This window comes from Arvicola amphibius, chromosome 13 (assembly GCF_903992535.2).
Source record: "Arvicola amphibius chromosome 13, mArvAmp1.2, whole genome shotgun sequence".
In the NCBI taxonomy this organism is placed as follows: Eukaryota; Metazoa; Chordata; class Mammalia; order Rodentia; family Cricetidae; genus Arvicola; species Arvicola amphibius.
In genome coordinates, this window is record NC_052059.1 from 57,650,480 (window position 1) to 57,664,633 (window position 14,154).

Sequence of the window (14,154 nt, forward strand, 5' to 3'; positions counted from 1 at the left end):
AGCATGAACAGTCCTATCCCTCTGTACAGCCGCCCAGCTCGCTGTAATTGTGGTGACCTGCTTCTTCATGCCTTTTGGCCCACCTAGGAGAGATGAAATCTTCTTTAGCAGCTATGCTCAAAATTTTAAAGCTGTTTGTGTAAATATGTGCCTGATAGAGCTTTTAAAATTGCAAACCACTTGCAGGGCTGGAGAGATGGCTCAGCAGTTAAGAGCACGGACTGCTCTTCCAGAGGACTTCAGTTCAACTCCAAGCACCCGTGTGACCAAACTCCGGTCCCAGGACTTCAATGCCTTCTCTAGGCCTCCATGAGTACCAGGCATTCACAAGATGCACAGACACACATGCAGGCAAAACACTCTTACACATAAAAACAAAAATAAATAAATAAATAAAAAGTAAATTACAAATAGTTGGAACTAGAGAATGAGCCACAGCTTATACTACAGTATGGTCATTTGGATGAATAGCATAAATTAACTGAGGATAGTGACAAATATGTAGAAAATACCAATATTAAGAAAATATCAATTTAAGAATGTGCCTAAGTGACATAAAGTTAAGTAAAGATAGCAGAAAACATCTTTCTACTGAGTACAACTATATAGAAATATATGTGTGTGTATGAGAGTATTTAATAGGTTTAACAGTTTAGACACCAAGATTTATTTGACTTTTTTCTTTTAGAAATATGTAGATTTGTTTTCTTTTATGTGTATAAGAATTTTCCTGCATGTATGTATGTGCATTATGTGCATGTCTGCATTCTGTGAGGGTCAGAAGGAGGCATTTGATCCCCTGGACTGGAGTTATGCGTGGTAGTAAACCACCGTGTGGATCCTAAAAGTGCTCTTAACTGCCGAGCTATCTCTCCAGCTTTTTTTCTTTTTTCTTTCTTCTTTCTTTCTTTCCTTCCTTCCTTTCTTTTTTTTTTAAATTTAAGAACTTGTAGATGGCTCACTGTGCACCAGGACTTGTGGAAGCTTAGGGACCTGAGTCTCAGTTCCTTGCATCCATGTAAAAAGTGGGACACGGTGTTGCTTTCCTGTAGCAAACACTGGCACAGTGGGACAGTGGAGGAGGATGGCTGGAGCTTGCTGGCTGGCTTGCCTAGCTCCACGTTCAGTGAAAGAGCCTGCTTCAAGGGAATAAAAACCGAGTGATAGAGTGGGACATGAATGTCCTCCTCTGGCCCCCTCATGAGTCTGCACACACATGTATGCGTGTGCCATATACATATAGTCCACACTCATACAAACATACTGAAAAATGTGTATTAGTGCATGGTAACTGCACGAAGTATCTTCATTGCTATATTTTCATGTGTGACATAGTGTGCTTTGATCATATTCATCTTCTTACTACTCTTTCTATTTTAAAACATTATCATTACTTATTATAATTATTACCATTATTGTTTTGAGACAGGGTCTCTCTTGTGTAGCCCTGACTGTCCTGGAACTCATTATGTAGACCAGGCTGGCCTAGAACTCACAGAGATCTGCTTGCGCCTGCCTCCCAAGTGCTGGGATTAAAGGCATGTGCCACCATCGCCTGGCTTTGGCTCAATCTTCATTTTAAACTGTGTGCCTGTGTGTTGGTATGTGCACTTGAGTACAGTGCCCATGGGAGCTATCAGTGCCAGACATCACGGAGCTGTAGTCCAGGCATTTGTGAGCCAACCAACATAACTGCTAGGAATCAAACATCAATATTTGTCTTCATCAGATTGATTCCTTAACATGATGAGCTCCTGTTCTAGCCATGTTCCTTCAAGTGACATAATTTCATTCTTCTTTGTGGTTGAGTAAAATGCTATTTTGGGCACACACCACCTTTTTCCATTCATCTGTGGATGGGCACCTTAGGCTAATTCCATAATTTCCCTACTGTAACTGCTGTAGCAATAAACATGGGTGTGCAAATCTCTCTCTGGTCACATGGATGTGCAAACCTCTCTCTCGTCAGTAACATGGGTGTGCAAGCCTCTTTTCTAGTCACATGGGTGTGCAAACCTCTCTCTCTCTCCTAATGTGGGTGTGCAAGCCTCTCTCTAGTAAGCTGGCTTTGATCCTGTCTTGTGCATACTCAGGAGTCACTCATAAGTTCTTTTTATCAAATTTCATTGATTCTCTCAGGTGGGGGAAGTGGAAATTACTCATTTTATTTTGCCATGGCTTGGCAGCAATAAACACTGCTGTGAATGCCAGCATGGCGTGTTTGTTTGCCAAGGCAGCAGTCATGAGTCACTGCAGCCCTCACTGAGACAGCTCTGAAATGATGTGAAGATTGAAGTTGATCATGATCAGTTGACTTTAGGCAGGGACCATTGTTCTAGAAGGTCTTGGTGGGCTCTTCTAAACAAGGGGAATACTTTAACAGAAGAGTTAGCCAGACCCAACTGAGAATTCCTTTAGTCCCAGAACTCCAGGAGGCTAAGGCAGGAAACTCACTCCTGAAAGACACAGACAAACCCTATGCTAGATAGTTTTATGTCAACTTGACACAAGCTAAAGTCACCTGCTAGGAGGGAACCTCAATTAAGAAAGTACTTCCATAAGATCAGCTGTACTCAAGCATGTAGGGCATTTTCTTACTTAGTGATTGATGGGGGAGGGCCCAGCCCACTGTGAGTAGTGCCACTCTTGGGTTGGTGGTCCTGGGTTCTGTAAGAAAGCAGGCTGATCAAGCCATGAGGAGCAAGCTAGTAAGCAGCACCCCTCTGTGGCCTCTGCAGCGCCTGCCTCCAGATTCCTGTTCTGTCTGAGTTCCTGTCCTGACTTCCTTTGATGAAGAATGGTGATGTAGAAGTGTAATCTAAGTACCCCGCCCCCCACAACTTGATGTTTGGTCATGGTTCAGTCGCAGCAATAGAAACCCATAGATGCCCGTGACAAAAGAAAACATAAAAAACAGGGCAGAGCTGAGGCTTCCATCAGGAAAAAGAAATTCTACCTGTGACAGTGGCCTTAGGTTCTGTCCTTGAGTAGCCCTTTCTGATGCCTTCCTAGTCCCCAACAATGGCACCAGCCAGTTCCCTGGCCTTTAGCTGGACTCTCACTGTTAACACTTGCTACAAGTTCCCTTCTGGGTGGGCAGATGGAAAGTCAATGGAGCTAAATGGCTGTCACAGAGTGATGGAGTGGGTGACGTGAGGATCAAATCCAGGCCTGCAAAGGGCAGGTATTTCTGGACTGCAGCCTGTGCCTCACTCTACTGACTCTGGGCTTAAAGGAGGGGAGGGTTTGTTGAAAGTTCTCTATTAAAGTTCCACAGAAAGGTTTTATGGAAGCGGACAGAAACAAGCTTTTCTTGGAAACATTAGGCAACTCTTTGCTTCATCCTTTCCTTTCAAAGGCTAAGAATAGCAGCAGAGGGTCTTTAAACTTCCCAGGAGACAGAAGCACGTCGTTGCTGCACAGGTGAAGCTAGTGCCAACGGGCTGAAACGAGGGCAAAGATGGGTGCTGGGAAGGGTGACAGAGCAAGTGAGCTTTATTCCCATCTAAATCGTGCAGGGCAGCTTATTCCCAGTCCACTTCCCCCTTCAGCCACGCAGAGCATTGAACCCTACTGCCTAACTATGTGGTAGGGTAAAGAGGGGCAGAAGACAGACCTTTCCCATGGGTAATAGCCAACATTCTCTTCTTAGAGACTAGAGAATCTTCTTCAGTTATTTAATTATAGGAACAGGAAGAGAGACTAGAAGATCTTGGAAAGTTCCTTCCTTAAAAAAAATTGAAGTTATGAGATATGAGCTCATCACTGCAGGTCAGAGGCACGGCTCCTCCCAAACCAGATAAATCTCTTAGGTGTAAGGAAGGACAACATGTTCCCCAAATATATTTACTTACAATTAGACTTTGTATTTTCCTTATGAGCTAATCATATTCTTAAAATAGAATTTTAATCTGTGTTCTCATAAAGTTTGTGTAAATATGGATTCCAACCTGCTAGAGAGTGGCATCAGCAAGGTCAGATGTGCAGTGTGTGAACTGAGCACAAAATCCAGTGTTCTTGTGCAGTCCCCCTTTGAGGAACAAAGACCCACTAATGATAGGCTGCCCTGCTTTTCAATACGTTAAACTGTGAAGAGTTAAGTAAGACAGCACTATGCAAAGGAAACATGACATCTCATGGGCCTCTCTGTCCTTGTCCTTGGGTCATCACTGCAGCTTGCTGGGGCAGGCTGTCTAAACTGAAATGTCTGTGACTTGGATTAATAATCACGGCCTATTAATAATTACTGAATACCAATATGGTCACACAGTGGGGGTGAAACATAGCACCAAAGCTTACACACACAAGAAAGAGAACCTTTTTTTGGGGGGTGAGGGTGAGTTTAATTTACATTTTGAAACCCATTTGCCAGAGGTTTCTAAATTTCTAACCGGACGTTCTCGTCCTGCCCCCCCCCCCTCCGCTTATTCCCGGCCAGCGCTCTCACCCCACCTTCCCTGTGCTTCCACTCTGCTTCCCTGCTTCCCGCCCCCTCCCTGCTCTCTAGCACAGGCTTCCAAAAGTGCTTTATTTGTCTGTCTGTTGAAATGATGTGGCCACACTATGTCTGTGTGAATGTGCAAATGTGTTTTTGGAATGTGCTCAGTCTGTGCAAATGTGTTTTTGTGATGTGCTCAAAATACTCCTTTTAATCTTCTTGCACCTACTAGCATTGCTAGACTGTAGCTAATTGGATAAAATACACACCTAAATTTAGCTTATATGCCCAGTTTAAATAATAGGTAGTGGTACCTAGTTCTCAAGTGCCTTTACAGATCTGAGGATATGGCATTTTAACAACAACAGGAGCTTTTAACATAGACATGCAGCAGCTTCTGAAGCACCCTTTAGCTCCTCCAAAAAGACAGAAGACCTTTCGCCTCCAGCCTTGCCTCTGGGTTTGGCAAAGCAACCCACACAACAGAAAGTGGCCTTCTACCTCTTCAGCTTCCTGGATGCCTTTTAGGGAATCAATCTTCTCATCCTGCCAAGACAGGTAGACTAATCTTCCCCCCACAGTAAAAATCTTTGGGCCTCTTGTACTCAGCAGCTAATGGCTAGCCCTGGTCCTAAGACTGGTGTTCTCCAAGGACTAAGGAGAGGATTTGGGATTGCCTGCGTAGCTAAAAAAAAAAAAATCTGTCTCAGTTTTGCTCATTTATTCCTCCTAGATCTGTCTAATGGCATTTAACAACTAAAGGTACTGTTAACTTATTACTTCATCTATGACATTTAATGAAGTTTCCTGCTAAAATACAGACAGGTATGCCTCTTTAACAGGCTTCATAGTCCAGGATTAACAGGTTTCAGGTGTGTCTTCAGAGGTTCAGAGTTTCCAATTTAAAGTTCTACTTCACTGATCCCAGCCAGTTTCGAGCATATTTTACAGGTCACTCCTGCAGCCTGGGCCAAGACCAACTCACAGTGTGCTCCCCAGATAACTGGATGCTGCTCCAGCCACTCCTCTCGCTGAGTGTGAGTGCACCAACTCTCAGCTCTCCCCTCCCCCATGTGGCTCCATGCCCGCAGGAAGTAGCCAGACTTGAGCCAATGCCCCTTTATCCAAAGATAGCCTAAAATGTTGGTCATAAATATCACCTCAGCTCGTTGTCACACCCCTATATCCAGAGAATCTGGAATGTAATATTAAGTTGGGGGCATCACCCCAGCCCTCTAACACCCCTATATCCAAGAAGTCTGGGATGATTGGAAGTGCCTGGCCTGGGAGTTGCCCTGTTCTGGACTCCAAGTCCCAGCCTGCCAAGCGCTGACCCCTCCCCTGAGGAGGGTCAGGACCACTCCCACAGGTTATTTAGGCTTGCACTGGAAAAGAGAACATGTGATTTTGGGTTTGTTGGGCTCTTCTTCCTGCCATACTGTCTCGGTCCACCTGAGAGTGCTGCATTTATTAAACACGGGCATTTTAATTTGGTCGAATCTGGTTTGATTGGAGTTTCTTGCATTGGTGGAGAGGCTTTTCTTAAGATTAAACCAAACGCTCCCATGGCCTTTGAAGCCCTGCCTCTGGAACTAAGGCCAACTGAGGCCAGAGGCAGGCAGCAGAGCCGACACACGCAGGCCCAACCTGTTGTGGTGTGGCTTTGTCTGCATAAACAAGATGATCATTTGAAGATAATGAATGTTTACCCTGTTTTTCCTCAATCCTAACATCTTTTTTTATTAGTGTATATTCCTTGTGCATACTGCTGGGTTTTATAAAGAAAATTTCTTTGAAGTTATTGTGTCCCTTGATCATATTACCCTTCCCACATTCTCTCCTTTGACCCCTTTTCCCCCTTCTACTAATCTGTTTCCTTCTTGTCTTTCTTTGACTTTCATGTCATATCTTTATAGAATGTTTTTATGTACTCATACCAGATAGAGGATCCACAAAGTAAAGAAAACATGGCGTTTCTTTCTGAGTTTTGCTTATTTCACTTAATGATGCTATCCACTTGCATAGCTTCCCCCCAAATGACATAATTTCATTCTTCTTTATGGCTGGAGTAAACTATGTTCTTTATTTGTACCGTTTTCTTTATTTTTTTTATTTGTTGCATGCCCACTGATTTTTATTACTTAGCTGTTGTGAACAGAACAGTGAGAAATACAGAAACACAAGTATCTCTGTGCTGCGGTGACTGGGCTCTTTGGTTATGTACTCAGGGGTGGTATAGCCGGGCTATATTGGAGTGCTATTTCTAGTCTTTTGAGGAAACTCTACAGTGATTTCCACAGTGGCCAGATCTGTTAGTGTTGTGCCCAGATCACAGCATTCCCCAAGAACTAACTAGGAGACTGAGTCCTGTATGTAAAAGCAAAGAGCCTTTATTCTTAATCAAGTTCAAACTTGGACCCCCTGTGTGTCCAACATATTGGTGTGATCGGGGAGCCCCATCTCAGTTGGGTGAGGTTTTTATAATAGCAGAGGTTGGGGTGAGGGATGTTTAAGGCTCAGGACCCCTGATTGGCTGACATTTGTCTAGGGATGTCCTGGTGCAAAGGGATGGGTGCTTGCTGGCAGGTGATCCTATCTGCCAATGGTTGGAATTTCCTTTGGATAGTCTGTTCCTACGTGGTGCCTGGGTGGTCTCAGTTTGTGGTCTTTCTTGAAACCAGGTATTGCCTTAGGGTAAACTACTGAGTCTTGGGCCTTTATGGAGAATGTCAAGGCTTGGTCTTACATTAGCTTTACCACAACAACTTACACTGGCTCCTTTACCCAGTCCTTATCAGCATTTGTGGCTGTTGGTTTTCTTTACAAAACCCATTCTGACCAGTATGAGATAGAATCTCAATGTGACTTTATTTTCAGTTCCTTAATAACTAAAGATGTAATTATTCACCCACAAATAAGGCTGCACTTCTGGGTTCTAGAGCCATGAATGTGTAGGCAAGCCCTCAGGCAACTGCCTGAACGTTAAAGGGCCCTGTGCACACATGCATGGATCCATCCACATATGACTCAGCTAAACCCTTGTGCACATGTGTGAGCCCGTCATCTGTGTCATCAGCATATGACGTAGTCACGCCAACCCCCTGTGCACATGCGCTAGGCAGATTTTAAAAAGCTGGATGCGCCATCTTCCTCTCTCTCTCTGCACACCGATTCCCCAGGCCTGTACACACCCCCTCTAATAAACTCCTAAGCAGGTTTGTTGCATGTTCCGTGTTTCCTTCTTGCTCGTGCCAGGTGATATCAAAAGATATTGGGAATTTTTTCATGTTTATTGACTATTTGTATTTCAGTTTTTAAGAGCTGTTTATATCTTTAGTTTCTTTATAGATTTTTTTTTTTTTTAGTTTTCATGGTTCTTCACAGGTGCTAGATGCACTGACAGAGCATAGCTAGCAAAGGTTCTCTACCATTTTCTCCAGAGAGGCTGCCTCTTTTTTTTTTTCATTGTTTCTCTAGTTGCAAGGAAGTCTTTCAATTTCATCTAAACAATTTTCCGAACCATTTGAGTTCCTTTCAGAAAGTCTTTGCCTAGGCCTATATCTCGAATTGTTTCCTCTCTATTCCCAACAGTGTCGGAGTTTCAGGTCTTCTGGTAAGTGAGGCCTTTGACTCATTTTGAATGGATTTCTGTTCCAGCGTGAGAGACAGCTGCCTGCTTTCATCCTTCTAAGTGTGTATGTCCACTTTTCCCAGCACCATTTCTCAAAGGACTGCCCTTCTTTTCAGTGTATGCCTTTGAAAACTTTGTCAAAATTCAGTTGCTATAGTCCACTGATTTATCTGAAGATTACACACACACACACACACACACACACACACACACACACAGTCCCCACATGGAAGCACCATTGCCAATGCCATGCTGTTTTTGTTACTACATTTCTGTAGTCAATACAGAGTAGTGTTTACACTACAGTAGTGTATTTTGGGATTAGGTGATACCTTCAGTTTTGTTCTATTTTCTTGGGATTGAATGGACTATCCAGGAACTTTTGTGCTTGTTTATAAATTTTAGGATTGTTTTTCTATTTCTGTAAAGACTGTCATTGGAATTTTGATGGTGATTACATTCAAGCTATAGATCACTTTTGATAATATAGTTATTTTCACTGTAAAAAATTGCAACCATCAATGAGCATAGAGATCTATCTATCTTCAAGTGTCTTCTTCAGTTTCTTTCTTCAGTGTTTTAAAATTTCCATTGTAGATTTCTTCTACTTCCTCAGTTAGGATTATTCTTAGGTAGTAAAGCATATTAATATAATCCCATATAATCCCAATTGCATATGGGATTGCTTTCCTGATTTCCCTCGTGCCATGCCTGTTGTTGGTATAGAAAGGCAACTGTTGTAGAAGGTCTTACATCCTGCTATCCTGTGAAAAGTATTTATCAATTCTAAGAGTTTTCTACCAGAGCATTTGGGTATCTTATATACAGGAACCGCATCAGCCCAATAATAATGGGTGACTTCAATACTCCATTCTCACAAATGGACAAGCCATCCACACAAAAATGCAACAGAAAAACATGAGAGTTAAATGATATTATAGATCAAATCGATTTGATAGCCACCACAGGGTATTTTAAACTCTGCAGGATAGCATTCTTTCTATCGGTTATAGAGAGTTCTTTAAAATAAACCACATTCTGTAAATATAATAAGTCTTAATAAATACCAATAAATTGAAATATTCCTGATATCATATCTGACAAGAATGAAATAGAACTAGAAAGTGATCGTAATAGAAATGATAGAACATACACAAATTAATAGAGAATAAATAAAATGTTATTAAATGATGGGTTACTGAGGAAATCGGGAAAGAAATTTACAAATTTCTAGAATCAGCTGAAAATGGAACACAACATACAGACCTGTGTGGTAGAATGAAGTCAGTCCTAAGACTGAAGTCTATAGCTATAATTTCTTGTGTGTGCAGGCTTGGGTGCTGCGTTTCCCCCTACAGTGTGACCATATTGGTATTCAGTAATGATTAATGGACCATGACTATTAACCCAAGTCACAGACATTTCAGCTTAGACAGCCTGCCCCAGCAAGCTGCAGTGATGACCCAAGGACAAGGACAGAGAGGCCCACGAGAGGTCATGTTTCCTTTGTGTAGGGCTAATGACCACATAACGTAGTTTGGGAAGGATCTAGAAGCTTCTTACAGCTATCTTATATAGTGGGGGGAGGCTGGTGTCTTAGCATTATAGTTACCTGTTGAGGATCTCAAAGGTTTTTTTGATTTCTAAGAGGTTCAGCTAAAACAGGCCTTTACAGTTTGTCAGATGCTGATCTTGGACTCAATTTAGATCAGGTAAGTTTGATCCAGCCCTACTCTGGGTCATTAATACAGTCAGTATGATTCCACCTGGCCTCTCAATGTCCTTTGCCATGGTGAGGGTTGGATATCTGCCCTCAAGTTCCCTCGATGGGTGCCGGTTTATGGTCTGTTTGGTGGCAGACAACACTGGCTCTTGGGGGTGATAGCACCAACACTCTTCAGTTTCTGCTAACCTTGGCAGCACTTCACTCTGGATTAAGCAGGCTGCAAAACTAGTTTCAAGTTGCAGTTCCAGGTAGTTAAATTGCACACCCAGGTATCTGCATGGCAGGGAAAGTGGGTGAAAGGTCTTGGGACATTCATTAGCTCAGCAGCTGTAAAGAATCAGGCTACTAGTGCACCCAGAACAGAAATGTCTCCGGGATCCACTGCCTGGGACTTCCATCTTTCCATCATGTCGTGGTTTTTCCTTGCTTTTTTTTCCCTCCTCCTTTCGTTCTTCATCTCTCCCTTCCTCCCATTCCCCCCACCCCCCCGCGTCCCACCAACTCTCACTTCCTTCCTCTTTTCTCTCCCCTCTGTTCCTCTTTGCGATGCTGTGACTCAAACCCAGGTCCTGGTATGGCTAGGCAAATACTCTCCTAGTGATCTACACCCCCGGTGGCCCCTCGTTGTTTCTTAATGTTAATTTCTGTCCCCCCCCCCCACTCCTCCAATTTACTTCTTGTTCTTTTTTTTTTTTTTTTTTTTTTTTTTTTGATGAGTTGGGTATTTGCTCACTCAGTGTGTTCTAAGGAATGGCTGTCTGCATGTTTTTTTGGATAAGTCTGAACTTTAGACAAGAAAACTTTGTTCAGATCTGTTCAGCAGTGTGTGCTTGCACCAAAACTTGGGAAGACACCAGTTACAATTAAGCTCCGGTGACATGATGTTCCCTTAGGCAGTCTAGATTTGGAAAATAAACATGAGCGCTTTCTCTATTAACCCTCATTGTGCTTAGAGACCCGTATGGTCTTGTCTCTCAGCAGATGGAATGAGGAAATGGAAAATTCCTTAGTTTGTCACATGGTTCCCAGCAAGGCTGGCAATGGGCTCTCAAGCTAGCAAGACCTCATGGTAGGTAGCACTGAAATGTTTGCAGCTCAAAATAGGGGATCCCAAAGGAGTAAGTTCACTGAGGACATGTGTGTCCAGTCAGCCAATGGGCAATCACCAAAGAAGAAATATCTGTTGAAGGTCTACTACACATGCTCAGCCCACAGTGGAATATAAGCAGCTGCTGGCTATTCTAACAAGACACTTAAATCAAGTAGGAACAGACCCCAAATGTATGCAGACCGAGGCAGGAGGGAGAAGGCTTTTCTTAACATTCTAAGTGAAGACAGCACATGGGTGTGGCCCCTCTCCCCACCCTACAGGAATAGCAGCATTCTGTGGACAGGGTGCTTCTCCCTTTATTTTATTTTTTTATTTTTTTTTAAATTTTTTTTTGTTTTTTTTTTTTTTTTGCTTCTCCCTTTAATATGTGGCTTCCAAGACCACCCTGAGATCATCTTTAGCCAGCTAGACAAGGGGAAGGGCTTCAGAACTTTAGCACGAAGTACAGGTGTGGAAGGTCCTTATGAGCTGGGTTACAACAGATGTGTATCCAAACTCACCAGTTAGAATTCAGAATGTGAGCCAGGTGGTGGTGGCACATGCCTTTAACCCCAGTACTTGGGAGGCAGAGGTAGGAGTTCTAGGCTAACCTGGTCTACAAGAGCTAGTTCCGGGACAGGCTCCAAAGCTATGGAGAAACCCTGTCTTGAAAATGAAGAAAAAATGTGGACAACTTCTAGACAATGAAAAATCTTGATTATGTCTCAAATCCAATCAGCCAACCAGCCAACCTAGGGTCTTGTTTAAGTAGCATAGGCTTTGTTACCGATCTACATTCCCTGTCTTTGGGGGTTTGCGTGATCAATGGCACATGTTGTGGAGGTTGGAAGACAACTCATGGGATTTGATTCTTTTCTTCTGCCATACGGGTCCTGGGGGTTGATTGAACTCAGGTCCGTCAGGTGTGGTGATTCCCTTGCAGGCTTTATAGCAGTCAGGGGAGAAATGATCAGGGTGAGATAAGTATGAAACTTGGCTCAGCCCTACTTTACTGTAACTCGTGCTGGGCAACAACTTCTAGAATCTGACCCAGATCACTTTACTTCAGCCATATTTGAGCACATCAGAATTTTGGGGGAAAAAATGCATTCTGATAACAACTCAATGTTGTAGGGAGGCTGCTTGTTCATCCTGGTCACCCAGAACTGAAGTAACCACAGATACTGTATTAATTAAATCACTGCTCGGCCCATTAGCTCTAGCTTCCTACTGGTTAATCCTTACACCTTAATCTAATCCATCTCCATTAATCTGTGCATTACGATGAGGTCATAGCCTACCAGCAAAGGTTCAGTGCGTCTGTCTCTGGTGGGACTACATGGTTTCTCCTAACTTCTCCTTCTTTCTCCCAGCATTCAGCTTAGTCCCCCTCCCCTCTGCCTACCTAAATTCTGCCTTATCAATAGGCCAAGGCAGTTTCTTTATTCACCAATGGTATTCACAACATACATAGGGGAATCCCACATCAATTCAATCCCAAGTGCACAACAATTTTAAGACATTGAAGTACATATGGCTTCATCCATGAGATGGGTTCTTGTTGGCTTAGAAACAGTGCTCAGGGTAATGGTCTAGGGAGACTGAGGGAAACACAATGCCTGTGGGTGTTGGGAATGGCCTGGCACTAAGGTGACACAGAAGTCACTTAGGCTGTTAGAAAGCACAAGTGACATCATTCCTAACAGTGGGTTTGTGGCCTAAAAGCAATGCCCAAGATTTAGGGGGAAAGGATCTCAGATAAGTAAAAGCATAAATTATGGGAGATAAGGGCAGAGCCTGTCGCATCAGCCAGCAAAGATCACCAGATTGTAAATAACATCATTCCTGGCGTTCCAGGAAGAACGGTTACACACCTCATTCCACTGAAGAGGTAAACCCTGTGTTTACCATTCCTGGCTTCTCAAGTGCTTATCTTTGTGCACAGTGCCTTTTTGCCTTCTACAGTTAGGCTTGGCAACTGGCATCTTTCCCTGCTGAGCTTTCTTGTTAGTCTCTGTATCCATTTCTTAAAGCCACAAGTACATGACAGCAGCTCTACTGCAGAAATCACACTACCCCTTTTTTCCCCCTTTGGTTTTTTTTTTTTTGAGGCAGAGTTTCTTTGGAGTCTATCCTGGAAACTAGCTCTTGTAGACCAGACTGGCCTCGAACTCACAGAGATCTGCCTGCCTCTGCCTCCAGAGTGCTGGGATTAAAGGCCTGCACCACCACTGCCTGGTTTAGAAATCACAGTACTTTCCACGTACTGGGTGTGAGCGTGCACTTTTGAGGCTCTTTCCCAGGTACATTGTTTGGCAATGAGCAGAAGTCTGTGGATCATTTCTAAGTAGAGGCAGTCAATGTGTATCTTGGAAATGCAGTTTCTCTGAGCTGTGTGACTTCCAGCGAAGACCTGGGGATGACTGAGGACAGGGTAGCATTGCTGAGTGACACATGTTGATTAAGGAGCGGCTAAGGAGATTGTCCTAACCCCACAGCTGATTGGCAAGTGTGAGAGAAAATGCCCTGATGTGCTGTGTCACCAAGACTCTGAGATTCACATTACCACATAGTTTAGCTTGTCCAGACTAACAAGGGCTTGCAGGCAGGAGGATGGGGGCTGTCCCAGGAGCGGAGGAGTAGGAGAAGGTCGTATTTATAAGCCTAAGGGTAGGAGTTGCCTCATAAGACAGTCTTCTTGCTGGATGTGGGGACAGACAGCAATGTTATTCAACAGGCACTGTGGAGTGTGACTTTCTCCTCCTCACCACTGTCGAGTCTGTGAGCCGAGGAAGAACATGGATAGATTTGTCTGAGTTTGGAGGAAAGGGCATCTCAAGGAGTAAGGCGACAGATCTGGGGTTTGGCTCATGCACAAGCGTGAAGACCTGTGTTTGAATCCCCAGCACCCATGGAGAAGCCAAGTGTGGCGGTGTCTTCCTGTAACCTCTAACCTTTATCTGTACACCAAGTACCAGGTAGGCAAACATGCACACGGACACACGCACACACACACACACACACACACACACACACACACACACACACACAGAGAGAGAGAGAGAGAGAGAGAGAGAGAGAGAGAGACAGAGAGACAGAGAGACAGAGACAGAGAGAGAGAATAAGAAACTGGAAAAAAATCTATCCGTCCAAGTTTTGTATGGTGCCTTAGTGAATTTAATTTGTGTTACTCACAGGAATGTGGGTGAGGGGTCACCTATAAAAGCATGGCCAACTTATGGGTAACTACACCACCAAATAAAGTCTCT